We start from the raw sequence: 27,506 nt of genomic DNA, 5'->3' as shown, positions 1-27,506 counted from the left end.
AGATCATGTATAAGGAATTGTTGCCTTGAAAGCTGTAGAGATCTTCCAAAGGGATCACCTGTCTGCAGCTTTCTCTGTGTGATCCCACTCCAGCACCCTGTGTTTCCCACATGCAGTGCTGCTCCTGGCCAGCGTGCCTGTGCAGCAGCCTCTTACCTCTCCAGTTCCTCCTGTCACACCAGGCTTTATTCTTTGCCCAGCACTGGCAGATGATGTAGTTCCACTGCTCATGGATGTTTCCATGATCCCTCCAGTCCACTGTTACCTACAGCTGTTTTGCAGGTTGAGTTTTCATATCCAGAATTTGCTCCACAGCTGTTGCTGCTGCCACTTGCTTCCCTTTCTCACCTAAAGGCCAGTCTGCAGGAACGGGTTGCCAGGGAGAAGGAACTACAGCATGGGAAATGCTGAGCAACCAGGACTGGGATCAGTGCAGGACTGGAGAGGCAGAAGAGTCTCCAGCAGGCTTAGGTATTGCTCTCAGTAAAACAAACTCCTGCATGTGTCTTCAGGTAGTTAAAATCTCAGAGATTGAACCATTTGAATTTGGCAACGTGATTCTGTGTGCGTTGGTCCAGTGGAAACATAACAAAATTTCTGTTAAACAAAATGATCAGTCATGCTTGGAAAAAAAATCCATTTCGTGGTCCTGAATAGGAAGCTTTTCATACTGTAGTGTAACAGGGAAGGAAGTGTTTTTGTGGAATATGTTGAAGGAACTTCCACATGTGGCATTGCATAAATGGTCACTCAGGCAGCAGGGCTTCCAATCCTGTTACAGGATGTAGGAAGTGACAGAACTGCTCTGCTCAGCTCTTGCCAAGCAGCATGAGTGGAAGGACCTTATGGCTTCCATTCAGAAGTTTTTAAGTGAATTGTTAACTTTATACATTTCCCTGTAGAGGACCGTAAATGAAAGGGATTGAAATTGGGTAGTAAAACAATTGTTAAAAGAAAGCCTATGCTTTTAACAGAGTGAATAAGGTGTTTTGGGTGTTTTTTAGATTTCTCCTTCTGCTGGAGAGAGAAATAGTGCTTATTATGACATTTACAGAAAAAAAAAAGAAACGACCACATTAATTTGGCAGGCACTTGCTTATCTCAGGTGCTGCCTTGATACAAATTGGCAGAAGTTATTGTTTTTTAACATTTTTCTCTCTTTTTTTTTTTTTTGCTTTTCAACTCTCTGTTGCAACTGTTTGCTTCAGTGTAGCTGTGAATAGGATCCCTTGATTTTATTTGTCAATTAAATTTTGCATAGTATCTCAGAGTACTTGCTCTTCTGAGCTGTGCTTTTCAGGTTGCAAGTTTTTCCTTTGTGGAGAGGGCAGGAGGCAATGGGTGGTATCTTTTGATGGTAGTTTTCACTGTGACTAAAATCATTCCCCAGCCTTGACACTTCATAGCTCTTCCCCTTCCCTCCGTGCTTCCCAAGCAGGGACAAATCAGTGATGTTATGGCCTTTGTGACTGGAAAATTCACTGCAAAGCAACGTATTTTTTGTCAAATGCTTGTTAATCAGGATTACCTGATGAAAGAGGAACTGCTGGTAGCTGATTAAATACAAATTAACACTGAATTTTTCATGCCTCTTCAGCTGGATTTGAAATGACAAGACAGGGATTTTATATTTCTAAAACAAGTTTGTGCTAAAAACAGATGCATTGCAGAATCTGCCTTTGCTGTAGACACAGAAAAAGAATTGGAGTGCAAAATGAGAAGATCACTTTTTGAAAGAAACCTTGAGATGTGACATATTAGAAGGGTGGATTCTGGTACCAGGAACACCCGAAGTAGGAGCAGCAGTGGTTTTACTGGAGACAGGTTAAGTGGCAACGCTCAAGTATTTAAATTAGCTGAAATCCCTCAAACAGAAGCAACCTACAAAACCTCAAAGGGATAAGGTTTATGAACCTTTCACCACGATAGAAAGGTGCCAGTTTTGACCAGTTCATCATCCAGTTACTGTACTAAAAAAGGTAGACTGCTATAGAAATCTGCTCCAAATTAACTTAAACACCCTTCGAATGCTTGCAGTGGAATCTCTGCTGCATTTCCATAGGAAATGCTGTTTTGTCTGACCATACAAATAATGTTTTTTTTTCTAAACTAGAAGATTAGTTTTGAAGCAGGAAATCCTGGTTAACATACAGAAAGTTCAGAAAGGTAAAAACTTTCACTGGCTGCATTTTTCTTTAACTGATGAAAACTGTAGCAATGAAGCATTTTTTCCCTGTGTGCAATGTGTATATATATAACACTGTAAATAAAGCTTGAACAGAGACCTACTTTTTTTCTGCTGCAATTATGTGTAACTTGGCTCTGTAATGCAGAGATGTAATGCTCTATTTTTTGTGCTGTAACTATATGTAACTCAACTCGGTAATGCTGAGATGCAATGCTCTATTTCTGATGCTTGTGATCATGGCTGGCTAATGGCCTTACTGACTGAGGGTTTGTAAGGATGCCTCTCCATTCACTTGTAATGTCACTTCCATAAAATAACAAGTGTTTTTGAAATTGATGTGTTTTATTTGCATTCCTGAGGAATTATGTAGGTTCCTTGGCACTGCAGGATCAACTTTGATTTACCCCTGGCACTGGCTTATGTGATGGAAATGGTATATATTACTTGTGTTTAATGGGATTCTTCTGTTTTTTCAGATCTGAAGACGAGCTGCTGCATTGATTATCTGAAGAAGTCTCTGTTAAGACTGCAAGAAGAGACTACCAGCTGGTAAACATTTCCTTAGGTTTCTTTTCTTGTAGAATGTTTCTTAGTTTTCCATAATATTTTAGGCCAAGAAGTACAAAGTATTTTTGTATATATTTTGAATCTGTTGAAAGCAAAAAGTAGCTCATGCAATATTTTTTCTTTCTAACTGTCTGTAGCTTACCAGACAAAAGACTCAGTAGCAGTGGATAACATGTGGGTATTTAAACTGGAATACAAATTGATTAGATTCCTGTTCTCTCGGTAGGAGAAGAAAGACTGGCTTTTTTCCTGTATTGGCACATTAAACATTGTCTATTTGCCTTTTTAGCTGAGACAAATACAATGCATCGGTACCCTGTCCTATATAAATATTGTTTGAAGTGTGGTAGTGCAAACAGTGAAACTTCAAATCTGATGCTTCAGAGTCTGGAGAGAGAAGAAAGGAAGCTTTAGCAGAAGTTCAAATGCTTTGGAAGATGCCATTAATGTGCTTGTAATTGTTCAATGGCTGCTTGGTGAAGCATAATTTTCACTGAAAATAATATAATAAAACTAAGGATGTCTCGTAATTTCCAGGCATTTAAAGTCGTGTGCAGGCTGCCTGTGGGTTCAGAGTGGTAAAAGGATCATCAGTGAAGAGCTATGACCACTTAACAGCAGTTTGCCAGCCCATAAGCTAATTTGTTGAGCTACGCTATTACAAGCAATCACAAGAAAACATGAGGATTTAGGACATTTGAGTATGTCTTGGTGTTGATAGTGGGTTTTACAACTCACTTTTCAAATAATTAATGTTATGCATGAAGTAGCAGTTTTCCTCTGTAATTATACCTTACTATCTACCTTCTATGAAACTTGAATCCTACCTTTCTGTTTATTTCTACCACTTGAGCTCCAGGGCTTAGTAAACTTGTGTCAAGAGGGTTCTCAGCCCAGAATGGGGTGATGCAGCTGAGTTCAGGGATGAACATGGAAAGAAGCAGTATCCTAGCCAGTAAGAAAACATTGAGCTTTTATCACTTATGCATTTACAGATGCTTTATTAATCTTCACTTACCAGTTAATTTACCTAAATTTTGTGAGCAATTGAGGATAACTTCATGAAGTGTTGTGTGACTGTTGCAGAGAATATTAAACTACTGTGTTCTGTTACTCTGCCAAACCTAGATTAATGATAGGAAAGTTTTGAAGGCTTATAGTGGTCAATAATGTGCACGTTAGAAGTGACATAGTAAAAACAATGTCTGACTTTTTAGTCTTTTTTTTTTTATATATAAAGATGACTTGCATAGTACAGCTCTTTGTGAGTGATAATTTCAACAGCTTTGTTGGCCATGTAAATTTGCAGCTCCTGAAGCTAAAATGCATATGAGATTCCTTTCCAAGTACTTAGTTTGAAAGTGCATGTCCTTAAACTTACAGGGGAAAAAACCTGTGGTGTGTAGTGTGTCACCATTTGAGGTACCAAAACACTGCATAGCCAACATAAGTTTTGAACCATGTTATAATTATCTGATAGTAATTTTTAGGTTATTACTTTAGATTATTTTGATGGTATATGATGTGAATAAATAATGTGTATCTGTCACTAAGTTTGGGTTCATAGCTTGCCCCATACAGAAGACTGAAAAGCCCATTAGCCTAGAAGCAAAGGACCCTCTGTCCTTTTCCCTGCTTTGGCTTCCTTCCCACCTCATCATCTCCCCATTTCTCTCAGAGAGAGAAATTTAACAGGATGGCCATGCTGACTGAACTGGGTAGTTCTATAGTTCTTTGTCTGCAACTGTGGTAAAGTATTTGTCTTAATTCAGTTTAGTTTGTGCTGCACAAACTTGATTTCACTGTCTCCAGCATTAACTTTGATCTGGGAAGACTGGAGTTGAGAGCCTGCTGAGCTCTACTGCATTTTAGACCTGACCCAGGTCTCAGCTCAGGCCCCCAACTCTGGGAACGTGCTGAAAAGAGAATGTGACACACAGATGCTGCATCCCTTGGGTCAGAGTGTGTCTGGTCCTTGAAGTGGTGCAGACTATCCCAAGTGCATGTGAGACATGCATGCCCATCTTATCTGAGTGGTATTTCTTCTGGTTAGGATGTTTCAACTGTCCATTATCACAGATACTGAAGAACATATAAAATTTTAGTGTTTGCCCTATTTTTCATGTATTAGCTGTTCTTTTTCATTATGCTAACTTACTTGTATGGGATTATTTTCCAGAGTATCAGTCATTCAGAAAAGATCTTGATAATTGTCTCCTGCTTTGATGTATAATCTCTGATAATTATTCACTCTCATTTTATAGCGTTATCTCTTATATGCAACTTGAACTTGTTTGCATCCTTGAAGATTTAAAAATCTTTCCACACAACTTAGAATTGTTCCCCTGTAATGATAATAGGGAAATGTTTTGAGCAAACTGATTAACATGTTGTGGAGTCTTTGTTCAAGGACTAATATTGCACTCTTGGTGGATTAACAGGTTTTGCATTTATGCTAATTTTAGTAAATATGAAAACACCTTCAGTATTATGTTTGCAAAGTGGAAGCAAATGCATACCTGTCACTTTATTAATTTTCAGAACTCTTTGTTGTGGCTTGTGTAGCTCTCATAAAAGTAACATTTGTCTGGCTGACACGTCTTTAAATGTTTTGTTTCGTCTTGGGAAGAATCTTTAAAATCTCTTCAGTAACAATGTGAGTCTTTTAGTGTAAAGCCCTTCATATGTGTTAAACTTAAAAAGAGCAGAAAAGCTTGTTGTACCCTTAACTGTGTGCCTGAAAAAGGTTAGAAGTGAAGGATCTCATTCAGAATAGATGCTTTATTGAGTGAGGCCTTATTGCATGTGTTTACAGTCTTCTGTATGGCTTTGACTGTTGGGGAAGTTTATGTAAAGTCAAATGTGCTGCAAAAAATATAAAGTAAGGTTCTGTTTTGTTTTGCTCAGTGCTAAATGTTAAACAAGGAAATAGGTGTTATAAATGTGCAGCTTTTAATGGGTGTTTTCAGAAGGATTTTTTTTTTCTGGGAAACATATGGAATCAACATAGAAAGTGGCGAAGTTACAAATGCTTCTGAGCAACTTGAAAAGCTTTCAGTGCAGAGTCTACCAGATACCAACAGCAGAGTAATATGGGAACATGAAGGTAAAAGAATGTTATAGGTTAGAAATGCGAGGGGAGGAATTTTTCTTCCCCCTTCCCCCACTGTAGGAAAGATGGAGTTTGAATGGAAAGGGGGGGCGATTAGCTTTACAGAAGAACCTAGCTGGCCAAACCGCATTCCTAACGGATGGCCCATCTGAGGCTGGGGGGAGAGGGGAGGAGTTTTGAGGGGGGTTTGCTGGCTCTCCTCAGAAGGGAGAAGTCAGTTTGCTGGGTTCTCTCTCTGGGATGGGCCCAGCCCCGGGCACGGAAAGGAGCGAGAGAGTGCCAGCTTCACCTGTGTGGACAGTGCCATCGTGGGAGATGAGAGGGGAGCCCCGGAACACACAGAAGAGAAGGACAACTCTAAACCCAGGCAGATGGAGCTCCTTCAGCCCTGTAAGGCCATCCATCTACGAGAAGGTCACTCTAAATAAACCTACGTCCTGACGACCTCGCTGCCACCGTCCAAGCTCGCTCGGCCCCAGCAGATGAACCTTAGGATTAAAGGGTGGCCTCAGTTCAGAGCACACTGTGTCTCACCTAAAAAATCCGTTGCACAGGCTCGAAGGCCTTACCTGCATTTGCAAAGCCCTTTATCACCAGCGCGCTTGTAGCAAACGTGGGTAGAGACCTTTCCCTGATCTTCGTTCGCGAAGACTGGCCATGATGATGATGATGATGATCTCTGGGACAGAGATGGGGTAGCTGTCTTTGTCTCCAGCTTGGACCTGCTGCATTTTCATCGGAGAGTTTTTCTGCTCACTGGGAGAAAAAGGAGGAGCCTTGAGACACCGTCATCTGAGGACAACAGTGATTTCTGTGGGGGTGGACTGCTTTTCTTTCCCCCTTCTTCCATTGGGGGAAGGGTCCCCATTTTCTTTTCGGCTTCTCCTGTGACCCGAGACCACCCCCAGACCCCCCTCCCTGCGTGGTGACCGCCAGATTCCAACAGCACCCCCTGCAGGTCACCACAGAGAACTGCAGGCTCTGCACCTCCAGCGACCCAACAGCGCCCCCGCCAACTGTGATTAGAACTGCGCTAAATGACAGAGAAGTATTCAGACTTTTTCTTTGGTTTGAAGAGGACGTTTTGGGTACAGGACTATTGTCTAGTTTTTTTGTGTGTTCTGTTACTGTTCTTGCCAACATAACAACCCTTTTAATAAAGGGTTGTTATTTCTTCTGTTTTTTCCACAGTTCCTCGATTAAAGCCCCTTAATTTTGAATTTAGAATTGCTGAGAGAGAGGAGTTTGGTTTGTCTCATAACTCATCCTCTTTAGTAAACATTCCAGTCTCTTCAAACTGAGACAAATAGTAATCCACAACAATGAGGTTATAGACTGTAAATACATGAAGAAAAATTGATGTCTTTCTGACAACTGAAACCACTTTTACTTCCCATTTGTGCCAGTAGTTAAAAACAATCTCCTTTGGTGGCGTTGCTCTGAATATATTGTTGTTGGCTTGCCTGTAAATTGAGCAGAGCCTCTTGAATTGATTTGTCACCCGTGTGAAAGTGGGTTTGTGGAAATGGTTCTTAGTACATGGAGTTCAAGTACTTCTTGTGTCTTTGACACTCAAAACATTGTGGTAGAAATTCTGATCATGTTACTGATATTCTACCAGCATGCATTTATTTTGTATTAGTGCCAGTATCTAAGGTAAGGAAGAGGTTCTTTTAGGCTGAACTGAGGTGTCTTCTACTTATTTGCTTTATTTTATCTTGGAGCTTGTTTTATATGGCTCACTGCAATAGCACAGGAATAGATTGAGGGGCTAAAAGCTTTTATGCAATTCCGTGTTTTTTTAATGTCTAATAGTGTGTATTATCAGTGTAAATAATCTGCCTGTGCTGAGGCAACTTAATGTGGTATCTTTTCTCCCACAGTAGATGTACAGTTACTTAAAACCTTGAATAAAGATTGTATTAATCTGCAAACAATCAATGACAGGGTTTTTTTACTATAACCAGGCAGATTTCAGTGTAGACCTCTTCCAAAATATCCTTTTTTTACATGTAGTAGTCCTACTGCAACAGTTAGCGGAGCAAGTTTAAAAAGAAGTGAGCTTTGAATTTGGTTTAAAGTCTCATTTCCTTGAGACTTCACCATGTGGATTTGTTTATGAAGGTAAAGCTGCTATTTTTCTCTACCTGTAAATAGTAGCTCAGGACAACGTGAACTGTTTAATTCTGTTTGTCTGATGAGTCTTCAAATCAAAGGCATTAATTTAAGGATTGTTTTGACTTTTTGAAAAGTCACTTTTAAACAGACCAGCAAAATATGTAAACTTTTCTCATCAGAAAGACATTTGACCTGAAAAGCTTGTTGAGACAGGTGACTGGACTTTCGTATTAAGTGTTATGTGGTCTGTGCTATTACGTTAATGCCAGATATTACTTATTTCACTTCCTGACTTAGAGAAAGATTCTTAAATGATAGTTAAATGATAATTCTAGGTTTTGTGGAGGAAAGGTTGTTGGTTTAACTCTGTAGGGACTTGAACTGTAAACATGCAGTCCTTCAGATCTGCTTAGTATTCAGCTTATTGCTTGACCACATAACTGCAGCTTTATTATTTAGAATCGTAGAATATCTCAAGTTGGAAGGACCCACAGGGGTCATCAAGTCCAGCTCCCTGCTCCTTGCAGCACTGCCACTAAACTGTATAACTAATAGCACTGTCCAGATGTTCCTTGAACTCTGACAGGCTTGGTGCCATGACCATTTCCCTGGGGAGCCTGTTCCAGTGACCAACCACCACTTCAGTGAAGAAACTTTTCCTAGTGTCCCATTGGAAGTTCCTCTGATGCAGTTTGCCTCCCTCTAGCTGGGCAAGCTGGAGGTGCTTCCAAGGTGCTATGTGACAGTTCCTCTGTGTTTAGAAAGTGGTGTTTCCTGGCTTGTGGATGAGTTACACCTCGGAGAAGCTGCCTCTGCTGAGCCTTGCTTAGTGGGGCAGCACTAGGGACCCTGGGGGAAGGACTTAAAGTGAACTGCTTGGGTATCTCTTAGAACCTGCTCAGCCCTGAGTCTGAGAGGAGCATGTGGCAAAACTTAGTGCTGCTGGTTTCCGCAGGAAGGGCTTTTTGGGCTTTTAAAAATCTGATTTGTGTTCCTTGAAATCTGGAATATACAAATCCATTGTCTCTGAACAGCAGAGATGCTGCCTGGGATACTTCCATAGCTATAGCATAATCAGCTTAGGTCTAAGTTCATCTTAGAGTTTTACCTATCAGAGTGGAAACTAGGGGTTCAGCTCTCAATTTTTCATACTGTTGAGGAACAGCTGATGCTTAGAACTTGCTAAAACCAGGGAAAAGATCTTTAGCTGGTACATTACTGTTACTCTTCTTTGTTTGGTTTCCTTTCATGATAAAAGTTTGTAGCTGTTCATATGACCTAGTATAGTCCTGAGAAGAGTGATTTACCCTGAGTGTAGAAAATCTAGATTATAAGAAATAAGGACTCCTCTGTTCAAGTGCTGGTGAATAGGACTGTGGGTCTTGGGGTTGCTCAGACTACACCACTAATAATGTTGAATGGGAAAACTCTACTGACCTTTCCTTGTCTTACTGTATTTGTTGCACAAGTGGATGATTATTGCTGCAAACTTCCTGGGACAGGGCATAGTTTCGTTTCTGTTATGCTGATACTGAGTCAGAACTCTGTGTTAAACTGCCATATTCCTAATAAATTATATCATTTTTATAGCTTAAATAAGGAAGCTGATGAATCACTTGGTTGGTATTCAGGAACACTTCCCAGCTGGGTGTTAACAGCATCGTAACAAAAAGAAGTATGGACTGTGGAAAATGCCAGGTAGTCATGGGAAACTTAAACATGCAATGGGGAGCAAATGGCGATATCATTTAAAGATGTAAAGATATCCCATATCTTTTCCTAGTTTAGGAATACTGCAGTACTTTTTTTGAGAATTGAAAGCCTGAATTCTAGAGAGTTCTTAAAAATTCTGCTTGTGTTATATACCCGGTACTAAATTCAGGATTTGGATTTATGAAGGTTCAAAAGAAATATGGGAGATAATATGCTACCAAAAATAGCAAGTTCAGTTGTTTGAATAATGGACTACTAGACACAGGATTTGCTTTAATAATTCTTGCAGGCTTTTTTAGTATTTTTGTACTTGCAGTAAAACCAGAAGTTGTGTAGCTTGGACTAAAATACCACCGTTCTACCCCCTACTCCATTATCAAAAAAAGCAACCATCACAAACAAAAAACCCCCAACTCTTAATTAAACAGTCTGAGGAGTCTCATCTCTGACTAAAATTCCTTATTTGTCTTCTGATTACCCATTTAATATTTAATATAACATTTAATATTCTCAACTTGCTTTGAGAAGTGAAAAAGTTTATTTGGACATATTTAAATTAACTTTTCATGCTGAATACTAATCTTGTGTATGTATGGATATCCTCTTATGCCATAGGAACTTCTCAAGTATCTTTTTAGTTTTCCCTTTTTGTTTTTTAATTGGTAAAAGGGGTATATGTATATAACCTTGTCCCCTTCTTGTTAACCTATAATCCAGTGTCTAAACTTATTTGAAATACTTTTTTCAGAGCAAACCTGACTGTTCTTTGCCATGTTCCTCTTGTAGCCAAATCTCCAGATGAAACTTTAGAGAAACTGGAACAGTGCTGTGTACAATATGATTTATATTGGCATAAATGGATTTTAATCTGTGCATAAAGGACAGACAGCATAATGTGTGCTTTTGGCAAGTGTCTAGCACAGGTTAAGAACTACAAGAAAGCTTTCAAGGAATCATTTAGGTTGGAGCAGATCTGGAAGATCTTCAAGTCCAGGCATTAACCCAGCACTGCCAAGTCCACAGTAATATAAGCCAATACATTAACTGCAAAAGGGATTGAAAAAAAATCTTGTAATTAAGATCACATAAAACAAAGCTGCTATGAAATGCTAGCAGTTTAGAGAAAATGTATGTTGTAAAATGAATTATGAAAAATGAAATAAGCATGAAAATTATGATGGAACAGTAGGTGCTTTGATACATTCACAGACCATTTCTATCATTAAATTTTAAATTTAAAACATGAGTTTGAGTATAGCAATTAATGAGGTACTGTGACAGCACTGAGAAATTATATAGGATAGGGAAAGACTTACTATAACTCATGAAGTTTGAATATACAACTTAGCTTCAGAAGGACAAATGAAAATGGCTGGATTTGAGCTGAGGCTTTACAGCCAGAAGCAAAAAAAGTGGTTTTATAGCAGCCAACCAGTACTTTTGCTCTTTATAAAGAACTGAGGTCACTTTGCAGTAGTGATAGAATACCTTTGCTTATCTTAATCTAATCTATGATTGCCATACAGATATAGAAAAATCTTTGTTTAGAATCACTAATGTTAACATCGGAGTTTGCATCCATTTAGCATTGAACCGTGGGCTCATCTGCAGATGCCCTGAAACTTCCTTTGAAACATGATCTTTGCTATGATTTATTGCTTTTATATCTTAGCCATCTGTTATTGTTACTGAAGTAAAAATCAAGTTTTATTACTAAATATTTTTTAGCTTTCTCTTTTTATTACCAACAAGATATAGGATGTATTTAACTTGCGGTTCTGTTTTGGACTGGGCTTGGGTTTTATGTTTTAATTTGTGCTTCTAAGGGTATTAGGGTTTTTTTGAGTGGTTTCCTCACACTGAATTCGAGTCTGTAACTGAAGCAAGAGAGCAGGAGCATCTAAAAATTGCCAGACCAGGTAGTCTTTGAGCTGGGTCCTGTTCTGTTCAGCGGTATCCATGGACTGAGAACATCTGTTCCATCATCCATCTCTGGTTCACATGGATTTCAAGTTGATGATGCTTACCAAGGGGAATTCTAGTGCAAGCTTGAACTCCAAACAAGCTATTTAAACATTTGCTCTGTGAAAGCAGCAGTGGGTTATATTTTGAAGATTACTTTAGCCTGGGTGCCCAATATTTCGCATGGAGTACATGAATCCTGTGCAAGCTTTCACTAATAAGTCAGCTTTGGGAAGTAATTATTTCTGAAGTTCCCTGATGAGCTGAGGTACCCATTAAGTACACAGAAAGTTATTTAGATTCTTAGTACAAAGTTGTTTTCAATTATTTCTTACTGCTTAGTGTTTTTAATTCTTAATAGACAGAAGAACCTGAGTGTTAGAAAGCCAGAAAAATTCACTGTTCATGTAGCAAATCTTGACTGACAATCACTGACAAGTCTATGCTTGAGTGTAGAGGCATCTTAATTAGTTCAGTCAGGGTCGGGAAGAAGATATTGGTTTCATACTGGAAGTTAATGATTAGCTGTTCTCATCTGAAATCTGTTTTCTTATGCTGCTGAGTTAAGCAGCATTACTTCGATGTGAGGTGCATGCCCAAAACACAGGGCTTATTCAGTGGTTAGCCAGTTTTCTTTGGTTTTTTTCTTCCCAAATTTCATTATCCACGATGGTTTCAAGTTTACTTAATGCATCTTTTATATTTGGGCACCATTTGAATTGTGTCAACTTCGGGCTTTTCCTCTGGCAAACTGAATGATGCTTGGGTTTGTTCTGAAAACGAATAGCTGCAGTTCAGATGATTCACTGGCCCTCTCTGATGGCTGTAGACATTTTCCCATTTTTGTTCTCCAACTGCTGTGGCAATTCCTTGAATATTGTAATTGACCTGAGATATTGGCATGTACTATGGCCTGTTTCTGCTGTGGTGAAGTTGGGCTGCAAGTCAAGGGGAGTGCGGGTGTGTGTAAATGAGATCTCTAGGATGGGATGTATTATCTTTCTTCTGTTTGACTCTATCAGGTAGTTTAAAAAAGGGGGAGGGGGGAACTCAAAAAACAAAATCCTAAACAAAATCCATGAACTGTTAACCCATTGAATAAAGGTAATTTTCCTGCCCAGAGCTGCTTTTCTCTGTAGTGTAACATTAAATGCTTGACTGCCTCAGAATTGCAAGCAGTTGAAAAATGCTGGGTCTGTATTACTCAATTTTCACTACCTATTAGTTTATATAGTGTACATGTCTCATCTTGTGCCTGTTGGCAGTACTTCTGTATTAATCTGCAGATTCAAACCTTGAGAATCATTCAGAAGGAAGCTCAGAGGGAGAACCCAAGTCGTGCACTCTGAATCTGACAATAGACAGTTGTTCATTTAGATATTCCTGCATCTGAATTAAGGTGCATCCAAAGTGCCAAAATTAATTGTGTAAAGAATCCATCACACCATTAATTTCACATCTGGCCGTTTTTAATGCATCTTTACTGGCATTCCCTACTGACTGCTAGGGATCTGCAAGTCAATTTCTTATCCATTTATAAAAGTGCTTTATTATATTGCTTAGTGCTAAGCTCTAAATTTAAAATACCACGTGATGTGAAGTCACACTGTGCAAAAAAAGAAATCAAATACCTATCAGAGTGCCAGTATAAACCAAGCCAATCAAGCCAAGCATCAGCTGTGCTTAGTCTGATCTGTTTTGCATGATGCTCATGGGTACTAAAAGATAGGAATCCAGTTAATGGATTCCTGTGCTAACATCTCTCTGCCTGTTATTGATGATAGTCCAGCTGACCTATAATTCTCAGCTTTCCTGTCTGCTTCCTTTTTGCCTAATGGTTCTGCTTGGTCTCTTCTCTCCTCGTGCCTTCATTACCACAAGAGTCCTGTAAGACTTTGTTAATAATTAACTTTTACTCATTCATTGAAACCTTCAGGACAAGCCACCTGAACATCAGCACACTGTTCTTGCAGGTGGTAAGTGCCTGTGTCCCTGTCCAGTATTGTGTCCAGAAAGATGGGAAGAGCTAAGCATTGCTTGTCTCTTTTGTAGTAATTTTATCAATTAGAAATGTGTATATATTTATTTAGTAATGAACTAGTAGTGTTAGGACACTTTTTAAAAGTCCCTAGTTTTGCTGCTGTAGTGGGATTTTTTTTCTCACTTTAATATTTATTTCTATTCTCCGCTCATTCTAATGAATTTAGACTTGTCATTGTTGTTTATAGCTCAGTGAATTAAGTTGGACTTTCACTCAAAATAATCTTAACCAGAGCTCTTGACTACCTCAAAAATATTATTTTCAGGTAGAATTTTTTTAGTGTTCTTAAACACTTTGTCCTGTATTATTTTTCTTGCACTCTTTTTCAGGAAATTAGCTTTTTGCTGTAGCGATGGGTCTAACTTTGGTTTCGGTTTCTCTTTTTGCAATGTCAGTCATGTTCAGTCCTTACCTTCAGGGGATCACTGCTTTTCATCCTGTGTTTGCTTTTTTTTTTTTTTTTTATTACTTTATCTCAAAGCACAAATTGACCAATTTGATGTCATGAGAAAGGAAAATACCCAACCATATTTAAAATATGCCTGAGTGGGTGAGTTTTAGGGAATTGCGGCAGCTCTTACAGAGACAGTGCTGTTACCCATCTTTTTGTCCTGAAGTACTGGGTAGTTACTGCTGAGAGAGTGAGGGGAAGCTGAGAGTCAACTGGCAAAGGCAAAAGCAGATGCTACTCAAACTTAAAGAACCCTACTCAAGGGGAAAGCTGCTCTGAGAGGGATGCATGCACTGGAAAGAATGGAGAGTTAAATTTCTGTGGTTCTAACAGTGTCTGACAGTCACCTTTTTGCTCGTGATCACTTCTCTGGGCTGTGAAGAGTTGGTCTCACTACATTCTCCACTCTGCTTCCTATCTGTGGTGCTGTAGGTCTTCAGAGCCTTCCCTTGATAATGCTGCACTATTTTTTCCCGTGGAGCTTTATGAGATACTGTAATACTCCATATCTGGTCCTTTAATCTGTACTATTAACGTCATTATTTCAGCCTTAAGACAGTGGCTAATGAAATGTACAGCACGCTGAGGCTGTCCAAGAACACTAGTTTTCTTTGTTAAGCAAATGGTTTTCAGTGGTCACTTGAAAATACCTTTTCTGGAGGTCAGCATGCAAGACTTGAATTTTTTTCATGCGCACATTTGTGTGGTTTAATTAGAATCTTGTGTGATTTTCTTGTTAAAGCAAAGTGAAATGCTTTAAAATACCATTTGCCACTGGTATTTCATTGCAGCTTTGACTCTTTAGTACTTAAAATTATTTTGGAATATGTGTGTTTATGGATCATCTAACGTGGCAGCCCTTTTCCCTGAAAACACATTTTTTGCCAAATAATGGTGTTCCCTATTTATCTGTATGCCTAGAGATAAAACACAGCTCTGCATTCTATTTTTTGTAACATATTTTTCCAAAGTCACAGTGGTGTATAGATCCAGAACTATGATTATGAAGTAGATCCACAAAAACAGTATGTCAGGAACCAGATCTGTGTTTGCTTTTCCAAGGTTAAATAACATTGCATTTAAGACTCCTGGTGCAAAAGAATAAATTTTCATAATCTCTCTTTTCTTTTAAAACAGACTGGAGGCCAAGAACAGAGTGCAGCACTGGCAGTAGGTAAGAATTGAAACTTAACCTTGGTGAAAACACTCCTGAAAAATAAGCAAAATTGTAATATGTTAAAGGGCAGAAAATGTGACTGTTTGCATATTAACAATTTTCTCTTCAGGAACTCATTTCCCCTCATTTCCTTCTATAACTTTTGAAATTTTGTGGTATTCACTAGGAAGTCCTGATCTCTAGATGAATTTATACCTCTCTGATTAAAGTTGCTAAACCAGGCTGCGAGGGTTTGGTTTTTGCTTGTGCAGCACCCCACCACAGCCTGGTAATGATTTTGAAAACTCTGCACCATAGCAGTGTGAAGTCCCATTGTTTCAAGGAAGGTATTTTTGGTGTGCACATGGTTTGGCCACATTTGTGAACGTACCTTGGAAGATTATGCAACTTCTTGAGAGTTATGAATGAAGAGAGAATGTTTTGGTGGTTTTTCTTTGTAAGTCTCTTCAGTAAAACTACTGTGTAACTTTACTCCTGAACCAGATGCCTTGTGCCAGAAACCAGTACTCTGAACCAACTTGTAAGACTGAAGAGGTAGCATATGCTCATGTGAAGGTTTTAGCTCTTAGTTTTTTAACCTGCTGCTTGTTATTGGAGCTACTGCACAGAGTATCTGTGTTATACTTCACTTTCATTGTGCTTTGCCAGCATAACTATCTGTCTTCTCTCAAATTGGGAAGGTAATGGTACCAAATGTGAGGTAGGATTTTTTTTCTTCTGTTTTTGATTAATCATCAAAAAGCCCTTTGACGAAACTGATTTGTGTGGTGTATTGACCTGGGCTGGATGCCAGGTGCCCACCAAAGCAGCTCTGTCATTCCTCTCCTCAGCTGGGCAGGGGAGAGAAAATAGAACAAAAGGAGAGATCACTCATCAGTTACAGTCATGGGCAAAACAGCCTTGACTTAGGGAAATTTGTTGAATTTATAACCAATCAAATCAGAGCATGTTAATGAGAAGTAAAACAAATCCTAAAACACCGTTTCCCCCACTCCTCCCTCCTTACCAGGCTTAATTTTATTCGCAATTTTCTGCCTCCTTCTTTGTGCCTCAGCATAGAGAGATGGGGAATGGGGGTTACAGTCAGTTCATCACATGTTGTTTCTGCCTCTTCTTCCTCCTCAGGGAGAGGAGTCCTTACCCTGCTCCAGTGTGAGGTCCCTCCCATGGGAGACAGTCCTCCACAAACTTATCCAACATGAGTCCTTCCCAAGGCCTGCAGTTCTTCACAAACTGCTCCAGTACTGGTCCCTTCCATGAGGTGCAGTCCTTCAGGAACAAGCTGCTCCAGTGTGGGCCCCCATGGGGTCATAAGTCCTGCCAGCAAACCTTCTCCAGCATGGCCTCCTCTCTCCACAGGGCCACAGACCCTGCAAGGAGCCTGCTCCAGCACAGGCTTCCCATGGGATAACAGCCTCCTCCAGATATCCACCTACTCTGGTGTGGGGTCCTCCACGGGCTGCAGATGGATCTCTGCTCCCCTGTGGACCTCCATGGGCTGCAGGGGCACAGCTGCCTCACTGTGACCTGCACCATGGGCTGCAGGGGAATCTCTGCTCTGCTATCTGGAGCACCTCCTCCCCCTCCTTCCTCACTGACCTTGGTGTCTGTCCCGTATTCTTGGTGTCTCTCACGTATTCACACTTCTCTGGGCACAATTACTTCTGTGCCATAACTTTTTTTTTCCTTCTGGAATACGTTATCCCAGAGGTACTGCCACTGTCACTGATGGGCTTGGCCGTGGCCAGCAGTGGGTCTGTCCTGGAGCCAGCCGGCGTTGGCTCTGTCGGACATGGGGGAAGCTTCTGGCAGCTGCTCACAGAAATTCTCCCTGTCATACCCCCACCACCACAAGCTTGTCACGCAAACTCAATGCAATTTGTCTTCAGTTCTGTTGACAAGAGTAGAAAACATTTCCCAGTGCTGTGTCCAAAATTATTTGAATTCTCCATTCAGAATTAAGAATATATGACACTATAAATATTACTAAAGTACTCGTATTTACTTTAGTGCGTAATTTATGTTTTAAAATATTTTGCAGAATTTCTGGTTTTGATGAGATACCACATTTTTGTTATTCTTAGGAGACTTTATGATATTGCTGTGTCAGACCCACGGTCCTTTTTGCTTTACTGTCTTGACTCACTGGGTTATGGAATGAATCTAGGAACTGGGCAAGCATACAGCAACATTTTCCAAATCTATAATAAACTAATGGAAAAACATCCAGTGCCAGTAGCAGTAGTAGTTTTTTCATTGAGTGGCTTTTACTTGCAAAGTCATTTGGGTGTGTGGTTAAAGCTGCAGTTGGAACTAGTGCAGACTTTTAATTTACAGCATCATGTGCATTTGCAAAGGATACATTGTAAAAGTCACTAGACTGAGTCAGACCATGGGCCATCTAGCCAAGTACAGGCTCCAGGATCACCATCTTACTGCCCTCTGCATGTGTACACTTGATTTTGCACATCCTTTCACACCCTCCACTTACTCCTCTACTTCAGCTGCTTCTGCTTAGAAAGGTGAGAGTCATCCAGAAAAGCTAGCAAAAGTCAAGGAGCATTGCTGGGAATGGTACTGCCTGCAGGAAGAGGAATGCTGTCCAGAAAATGGCTGCAACACATGGCAAATAACTTCTGTTTTCTTTGAAGAAACTGTGAATCAACAGTATTTCAGGTATTGAAGGGAAATGTTTATGAATTAAGGTGGTGGGGTGTCCACTTCAGCAGAAGTTTGGGTGTCAGACTGCTGATGCTTTCAACTTCTCCAGCTGTGCTGGGACAAAGTAGCTGCCAAATGTTTGACAGCGTCATAAAGCATTGGGGAATCACCAGTGTGAAAGGTTGGGAGGGACTGGCAGAAGCCCTGCCCAAGCAACATGTTCAGTAAGAAACCATCTGTTGAAATCACCTTACCTAGTAAGGTAACTGAGCTCCAGAAATAAGTGGGGAGTACTGAATGCTTTGTTTAAGTTTCAAAGAATGGGGCAAACCTAACTAGATGTTGCTGTCTGAATAAGGTTAAAACTTGAAAAAAGCTTAATATCCAGTAAAACCTGAGCCTTCATATGTGAGCAGATGCCTAGGAAAGAATGGGAACAAGGAGACCATGTGATTCTTCTAGGATGTCAGTATTTTAAGGTCACGTATTTTTCAGAGCCAGATGGGATTATTAAAGGTATTCAGTATTCTTTAATTGCTTTCTGTTCTGCATATATACCTGGTTTTCCCCAAGAACTGCTGCAAACTCCTCATGAGATGGGATGAGATGTACTTGGAGAATTCACAGATGGACAGTGCAGGAAATCGTAACTCTGCATGATATTCTGTATATTTGTTACTGATCTTAACGGATTGCAGGTTGTGTAATACCACTGAAGAATAGCAAATGTTCCTCCATTTTTCCAACAGGTGGATGAAAATAAATTATCTTATATCTTAGGCTTATAGGACACCAGTAGTTTGATTTTTAAGATTGAAAGAGATATGTTGGGAGGGATGGAAAATGAGATAAAAAAATCTGATATTTATTCAGCTAGAGGAATCTGGACCAATGTAGTCAGGGATTTTTTGTTTAGGTTGGATTTTTTTAACACTTGCTTTGTAACAGGAAAAACTATCCAGGTTCAGTAAAAGTTGATGCTATGTCTCATGAGGGTATCTGAAGAAGTAACTGAATGTAACAAAGATGGCTGTAGAGCCTTGATCTTGCAGGAAATCTCTTGTGAAACCTCAAATCAGTAAACCATGTAGGGACCAGTTTTATCCTTCTATGCTGCCTGATGCCTATCTGTTTGTTACTGTTTCTGAAAACAGATGGGATGGGAAGGAGCATCATCCTGCTAGTCATCCTCTGTTGTTCCGTCGTCATCTTGATGTGCTTCATTAGCCTTCTGTATTCTGCAAACATACTTTTTCTGACTGGTGTCTCGGGAAAAGAAAAGTCCACGAGGTGATCAGAAAGCTATCCTTCCAGCTCTGTGGTTTGGAAGGCCATAGGACTTCCCTTCCTCCTTGGTGTTTCAGAGCTGGTGTGTCACTGAACTGAGTTCACAGATGGACAGTCAGTGTCACGCTCATACATACAGGGTTTGTGGTTTAGTGCTGTGGCATTCCAGAAAATGTCCCTTGAGATGGAATGTGTCAATGACTATTAATATCCATCAGCTTTATGACTAGATAATTTGTCATTATATCGTTAGTGTAGGATTACAAGCCAGGACACTGAAGGGGTGCAACAATTTCAGAGCCCGTCTAGAAGAAAACATTTTACCTGAGTGTTGTAGAGCGATGCAGATGCTTGTACTCCTTGTCCTGGTGCATTAGATGGCAGCACTGCCAAGGCTGTTGGAGCCTCAGCTCACTACTGAAATTGTGACAGTCTGGTAGATGGGAATTCAGCTACTCTGAAAGAAAACATTTTTCAAGTCAAACTAGGCTTGAAGAAGAGTGCTGTTTCACATGTGAAACAGCAACTGAAAAGTGGCACATCAGTTGAACTAGACACTGTAGTGAAGTTGGAAATTGAAAAGATTTTTTTTTTTTTTAGCCTTTATTTAAAATGTGAAGATTTGGTGGGTTGTGGGGTTTTTTATTTGTTTTGGGGTTTTTTGGTTGGGGTTTGTTTTTTCTTCTTTACACTGAGGTGAAAAGCTGGCAAGAGAAGGACTTAGTAAACAAATTATTGTTGGGTTTGTTTTTTTTTTTGAGACAAGAGCTTGAGGGTTGTTAAATTACGGGCTGACATCCTTGAAATATGAAACTTTCTTAGTAATGTGGTAGTGTAGCACAGTTTTAATAGGCATGTCATCTTTTGTTGATTAAGCAGCTTTTCTCTGAAAGAATAAAACCCCAATATGTAAATCTACCATAGCTCTTATTTAATAGGGGGGGGTTGTATCTTTATATACCTGATAAAAACATTCTCACCTTACCTTAAAAAAAAGACAGACTTCAGGATCAGCCACTGTTTCCATGATAATGTCACACTGCTAAGCGCAGTGTTTGGGCTGGAGGGACGTTGCTGGTTCTGAGCTGTTGGGCTTTAAGATACGTTGGACTCATCGGTTCCAGCTTCCCTGTCTCTGGAAGATCCAGCGGTAGGGCAGCGGCCTCTGTTGGAGGAATTACGGTACTGCAGAAGGCTCTGCAGCTTTCAAACTTTGAAGGGAGAAAGCAAAGTGTAAATTGCATTCCAGTGGAAATGTCCCTGATCTGAAAAAGGTGTGTTTTCCTGATGGTTGCAATGGAATGGAATTAAAAAGAGCGTTTTGCAGAATTAAATTAAAGCATGTTGAGCTTGTCTCATTTGGAAAGAGGAAAGAATAGTTAATTATTTTTTAGCCCCAGATTCACTCTTTGAAAAATTGTACAGTTACTTGTTGAAGGGTAATTCACAGCAGATTTTTGGAGCATAGTCCCTCCCCTATTCAATACAAGTTCTGTTTTAAAAACAAGCGTAATTCTTCCAGACAAATTGGTTTTATTCCAGACTTGTGTGAGCATGCTTAGTTATTTTATTGTAGCTCCTGTCAAATACGTTATTCAGTGTCAGCTGTGCCACTGAAATGTTCCCAAATTAACAAGGCTCTAAGACTCCTTCTTCTAAAGGAACTGTGGATTCTTCAATGCCTTTCCTTTGATTTCCTCTTAGAGGAAAAATGGACTGAATAAACACTGACCTGACCGTACTTTACAATTCTGGTTTTGAGGAATGTGAGTCTATTCATTGGTCTGTTTTCCCTGGCAGACCTCCATCTTCCTGATATGACAAGTTTTGAATTCAGTTTTGTTCAGAAAGGAGACTTTATTGATGATGTGTGATCTGAAAAAAAAAAAAAAAACAACAACAAAAAACAACACACCACTGCAGTTTCAACTAAAACAGTTTATTGTATCAAAGTCAGCTTAACCAAATGAACTGACATCAGAGGCAGCTTTAAGCAGCTTTTCAGTAGCCCGAATACTTTACTTTCCTGTACAAAAACATTTTCTATCTGGCTGTATAATTTGTTTTTCCATTCCTCAGATACAATATTAATGACTGAAGTCCCAAAAATTCAGTGGTACATGTTTTTGGGAGGTTTTTTGGCCTGCATATTTTTATTCTTATTGTGGTCGATTTGCAGTCCCTGGTTTGTGGCCACTGGGTGTCAGCAGTGCAGAGCCATGAGCGGGTCTGGGCATGGTTTTGACTGGGAACTGTGTCCCAAAAGTGTCCATAAAAACCAATGAAATCTTAACACTTGCTTGAACAACTTGTCCATCGGTGAATAAAATTGTGTGTTTCATGCACAACTGGTGACTGCTCTGGCACTTTGTTTATGCCTTTGATTCAGCGTTTGGGCGACGTGATCTGAACTGTTACCTTTAATGTTACTAGTGTTGCTAGAGCTGTGACGAGTCCTGAAAATAAAAACAGATTATCCAATATGTAACTTGTTTTAAGCTAGTAGCCCCAAGCTTCTCCTTCCTAAATCTAAAGGTGATAACTTCCATGTGTTGGTTACTTTTCCACAACTTGAGTGATAGCTGCTATGTTTTTTAATGTTGACTCTAATTATTTATTTTCTAGACAATGTATTTTATTGCTTTAGGATTTTGTATAATGACAGATCTTTTTTGCTTTAAACACCACTAATATCAGTAGTAGGAATTAGAATGTGTCAGAGAGCATCTCTGCTTCTCTAGCAATATTCAGAAGAGAAGTGAATGTGCATTAGACTAGAAAAAACGTGTTTGTATCCAGGGAAAATGTTACATCTTCCTGAAAAGAGTGATTCCTGCAGTATATTTTACAAGCTTATTTCCATCTCTACAGCAGTCTCTAGCTTTTAAGGCTGAGGGCAGATGTATTCTTACTGGCTGTGAAGTTTAACTGCTTCATTGGAAGAGAAAGCACCACTGGATCCCATAGGCTGTCAGCTCTGTGATGCTGTGTGTTGCTAAGGGCTGCCTTGGATTCAACTGATGTGAGCAGCCATCTATTCACTGCCTCTTTTATTTATTTTTTTTTTCTCTCCCTGTTCATGGCCAGATACTGTAGGCAGAAAATGTTCAGTAAGCCATGAAACAATTGCTGGGCTGATAGGATTATCCTAGAAAAATAGTACAGGGAGACGTTCAGTGAGGTTTTTATTTATGTGGTAACACTGTGAGTGTTTTAACTCTGTGGTGTTCCACTATAATGTTAGACTTTTAATGCTATAATTGTTTTTCACTTTTTTTTTACCAAAATATCTCTGAATTGGAGGTTTATGCCGCACTTACATGACTAAATGAAAATTTAAAACTCAAATTGTGGGAAGAAAATGTTTGTTATTTCATTAGATGTGCTTTCCATATGGAATTATGCTTAACTTCCTCTTCTGGACTCCAGAGCTATGGATACGAGGTTTTCATGGAGTAAAGTTTTCATACTCTGGATGTTAGTACTGAGAATAGAGTACACTTTTCCAGAAGGTGAGCTGATGTTTTCTTGAAGTAGGCTTTCTTCAGTCACAAACAGATTTTTTAAATCTATTTATCTGGTTTTTTAAACTTGCTTGGAAGCATACTATTCTTGCAATAGAACAAAACAAAATGAAAAATCTCACTTAGGAACACCTTCGTAGCCTTTTTACCTTTGAGAGTAAGTTCTCCAGCTGCTCACCAATCACAAGCAAAATCCTCATTCATGTACACTTTTTCTTTCAGGTGTGAGAGGGGAAATTTCTTTAGTGCTCAGATGAATTTACTTGCATCGTGTATTTCTATTATATTTCCCCTGGGCTTAGCCTGGAGGGGGTGGGGGGAGCTGAAGTGTGTCAGGGATGTTTTCAGCAGGAAGGGCATGCGTGCAAGACTTGTTTTGAAAATATGCCTTTGCTTTCCGCTTGTCTGATCATGACAGTATACGCAACATCATACAACCCCATAAGGCTGTAATGGGCCGAATCATCCTAATCCAATGTGGCATTCCGTATGTCTTCCTCTGCAAGTAGGTCAAGTTTAAACCATGTTCTTGGCTCGTGCTCCGATTTCCCATAACCTGCTCCACGTGGCTCGAGTATTGTGGTGGAGTACAGAGCATGCCAGCAGGGATTCTAAGCAGCCTCGCAGGGACAGACAGTTTTTGGACAGAAACTAGTGGTTTTGTTCTGCTCTGATTTTTGTGATGTTGGATTTGTGGCAAGAGAAAAGTTCAGTGGTCTAATGTGTGCTTTTACTGAGTCTTAGTTTACCTAATGAGTTCCTTCTGCACACTACTCTATAAAATCTTAAAACCAATAAGACCTCTGGGAGTAAAACTGGTTGGCAGTGTACTGCATATATTCTGAATGAGAAAACCAAGTAAAATTGGACAGAGGCTGACAATCCTGAATCTGTGGAAGAACAAATAGGTAGTAACCTAAAGTGTACGTAAGGCTGGACATGTGAATATTTTCATGTTAGTGATTGCAATATGCAGAATTCTTCTTGATGAGGATTACAGTTTCAGCGTGGATTTTTTTCCAAGCTCTGCTGGAAGAGTTGTGGCTCAAAAGGTGTGTTAGCACCCACAGAAGTCATCTCCAGTCAGTGTTCTGAACCAGCTATTTGGCTCCAAGATTAAGCCCAGTTGCAGGACATTAAAGTCAGTAGTAGTGTTTGCTACTGGCTTTGGTCTTCCTACAGGTTTAAGTCTTTCTTGGATCAGAGCTGATTGATGTAGCAACATGCTCAAGAAGGATGCAGTTAGTGCTGGAATATATCCTTGACTAGACCATGGTAGCTCAGTGTCAGGGCTACCTAACTGGAACCACATCTGACTTTGTAAACCAGTAATTCTACTTACTTCAGCTGAAGATGCAGACTTCAGAGGAAATTGAAGTACTACTGACAGGGCATGCCACTATGGTGGTTAATTACCAAGGTTAATTCATGGAATTACCGAAGTCTTCGTGCTAATGATGCTTTTACAGGACATCAAATAGCAGAAGAGGTTGCTGAAGGTAACTAGTGGCTGGTTTTATAGATTGCTTCTCATGCTACATGCAAATTGTCATCATTTTTAATATTAGAGCCAGAAGTGGTCCTGTAATGTGTTTTGGGCCCAGAAGAAATGCAAATGATGAGCCATCTTGAACAAAACAAGAATCTCTAGTAAATCTTTATCTTATCTGTCAGGGGCCTGATGTATCTCTGAGCTAGGTTGCTTTACTCTAGATTGATCCAGGTATTCTGCTGACACAGCAGCTTCTCAGAAAGGTTGGATTTCATTTTGCTCTCTGTAGTGTTCTGCCTGAGTGCAGCAGGTCAGCTTTGCTTGCTGCTCAGCTGTACCTTTGGAAGAAAAATAATGTACAGAAGTGTAGAACCATCTAACCTTAGCCATGGCGTGTTGACCTGATGCTGGTTCCATGGATCTGGGAAGTTCCACGGGTGGCACCATGGTCTTGTTTCTAAGAAGCCATTTCAGAGCTCAAGAAGGGAATGTTTAGCCTGGATGGAAAAGTAAATTCTGACTTGTTGGCTCTCTCATTCATTACCTTGAATGCTAAGCTAGAAGTATCCTCCTAAAAAATACTAGAGAAGTATCTTCTTGTTTAATTGAGTTTTCAAGGTCTTTAAAGCTTCTTAAAGTTTTTCTGGAATACAACTTGGAGAATTGGTCATTTTTATAGTTCTTAAAACACAGTAGGTTTACTGGTATTAAAGAATGTTTGAGATCCTTGAGTAACTGTTACAGTTCACCTTGATTCAAGTTTCAAAAATACTGTTTGTTCAGCTTCTGCTAGATTTCCATGCACTCCATAAAAACTGAATATATAATGAATGTTTTGCGGCTAAGGAAGCAGATACGATTGCACATCTTTTGTGCAAAGCTCTGTTATGACTAAAGTTTATCAAGATTTTTTCAGTACACTGAACACATGAGGGAAGAGGTCTGTTAGGAACTTCATTATGAACAAGTGTTAATGCAGGTTTCTGTTCATGTAAATTGAAATACATTCCTATATCCCATCTTGTCATTTTGTTGCTGCTGTAGTTGAATTAATCTGTTGTCATCATCCTCAATTTCTCTCCTCTGCTCAGGGAGGCTCTTCACTGGGCTTTTACCTTGAGGTCAGTTGCATCTTCTGCTTGAATATCACATCGACTGTTCCACTGTAGTGCCAAACCTTTTATTGTACTTCTCTGTTTGTTAAACTTAACACCCAGAAAAGGAACCATATATTCTTCCTGGCAAACCTTTCTGAGGAATTAAGGTGTTTGTATTGCAAACTGAGTCCCCAACCCCCTACTCATTTTAGGAGGTGGTATGGGCTCAATGAAACAATCTGCTCTGCAGTGGCTATATGCTCTCCTGTAAACTTCGCTTCAAAATATTTCAACCCTGTAAGTATGCCCCTACTCTGACCTTCAGAGCACATTCATGAGCCTATAAACTCTTAGGAGACTGGATAATATCAAAACAAAGGCAAAACCTTTTTTTTTGAGATATGGAAAATATGTTGGTGGAGGAGGGGATGGTGCAACTGAAGCACGGCCGTAATTGTATGTATAGGAGTTCTGTTTAGGCCATTAACACTATTCACTGCCATGTGTTTGCTGCTTTTTAATGTTGGAATTGAAATATGGAATACACTGTTCAGAGATTAAGGTTTGGGTTTTAAATCTGAATCTTCAGACTGGATCACCATTATTGCAGCTTCTACTTTTGGCTTTTTACTGGCCCTGTTGAAAATATTTAAGAATGGCTCTGTCCACTCCCCAACAAGAAGAACATTCATAATCTGGATAAGGCTGAATTACAAAGTGGGTTATTCAGTCCTGTGTTGCAGAACACGCTTGTGAGATACAGAAAAGTAATTTCTCTGATTTCTGCTGTTGTGTGTTTACACAGCATTGGTGCATGTGTGGCAATTAAAGAGTTTACTAAGCTATGGAATAGAAGGTTCTGGAAAAACTGCCTCTTTGAAGAAACATGTTTTAATGGCTCTGTTTTAAGAGGAGCCTCTAAACTGGGCACCCTAATTTAAGAATTCCCTGAAATAATGAGTGTTTCTCACAGGCTCAGAAGTCTGATCTGACTTTACAGGAACTAAATTCAAATGCTTAGGAAGCAGGTCTTGCATTTTCTTGAGTTTCAAGGGGAAAGCTGAACATGTAAAAAAGCGAGCATATGCCTGCTGATGAAGTTCTGTGTGCAGAATCACCTGTGATCAGCTGGGTTACACTCAAAGTCACTGTTGTAAAAATCTAGATTTCTTAACAGTCATTTGGTCATTCTGTAGAAGCTGTTGGAGCAAAAATTGAGTAATTTTCAACAATTTGGGATTAATTCCTCCTTACTTCTCTAGCTTTTCTTGATTGTGTGAGTTGCTGAATCTTGCGGATCTGGAAAAATAAATCATGTGCTGTTCCTAGTTTGCTTTTTCCCCTCACAAACCAGTTGACTTTTTCTTATGGAATTCAAGAAATCTGTGAACACAGGTTCTGAAGATTTGATTTGCCAGACAATTTGTTTTGAGTTCACATGGCTTCAGTTTCTTTGATTCCTAATAAATTAATGATTCTTAGTGTCATGCTACCTCCCCCCAGGTAAACATGAGTCTTCAGCAAAAGTAAAGATCAGGAAAAAAGGAGCATATAATGATAGGTTGGTATAGTTGGACTAATTTGAAAATTGATTTTTTTATATCTTATGCTTTAATCCAAATGTCAGACTGTTGATGTCTTATTCTTATAATTTGAGGTGAGATTTTTCGGTGTTGTCTTGTTTGTCTTGCAGCTCACTCTAGTGAGCTCTTGTTATTTCAGAGCAATTGTTCTTAGGTATATTTTCAGCTTCTGTAAAATGTGGGAGGATTCTTGCCTTATGAAATGCAGTTTTCATTCTCACACTGAAGGTATTGATTTCTGAAACTTATGGTAACATTTGAAGCTGTTTTGATAATTTGTCTGTTCTCAAGTAACCTAACAACTATTTAATTTTTCTTCCACTTTTCATTTCTTTTAGCTGGAATGTGACAGCAAACATAAGAAGAATGTTGAAACTTGATTTTCTCCTGCTTTTGGAAAAGTCTAACTTGTGTTTAACTTGTTATTTAATGGGAAAACTGTTCATTGGCCACAGATGACTACTACTAAGAGGCTTTCTGAAATCTGTTTTCGATTATGGAGAGATAGTAAAAAAACAGGCTTATGATGACAC

The 27,506-nt window shown here is 39.5% G+C and overlaps 1 protein-coding gene across 4 annotated transcripts in view; it reads left to right on the top strand.

The window, feature by feature from the left end:
• Positions 1–27,506, top strand: part of FAM49B (family with sequence similarity 49 member B) — a 98,669-nt gene that overhangs the window by 52,237 nt on the left and 18,926 nt on the right. For all 4 annotated transcript variants that reach the window (XM_017825246.1, XM_017825247.1, XM_017825248.1 and 1 more), the window contains exons 2-3: positions 2,665–2,737; positions 15,290–15,326. The gene's annotated coding sequence lies outside the window, so the exon portion shown is untranslated. The remainder of the gene's footprint in view (positions 1–2,664; positions 2,738–15,289; positions 15,327–27,506) is intronic.

The sequence above is a fragment of the Lepidothrix coronata genome, unplaced genomic scaffold (assembly GCF_001604755.1).
Source record: "Lepidothrix coronata isolate B3197 unplaced genomic scaffold, Lepidothrix_coronata-1.0 Scaffold117, whole genome shotgun sequence".
Classification (NCBI taxonomy): domain Eukaryota; kingdom Metazoa; phylum Chordata; class Aves; order Passeriformes; family Pipridae; genus Lepidothrix; species Lepidothrix coronata.
Note: the sequence above shows the minus strand (reverse complement) of the source record. Positions and strands in the feature narration are given on the sequence as shown.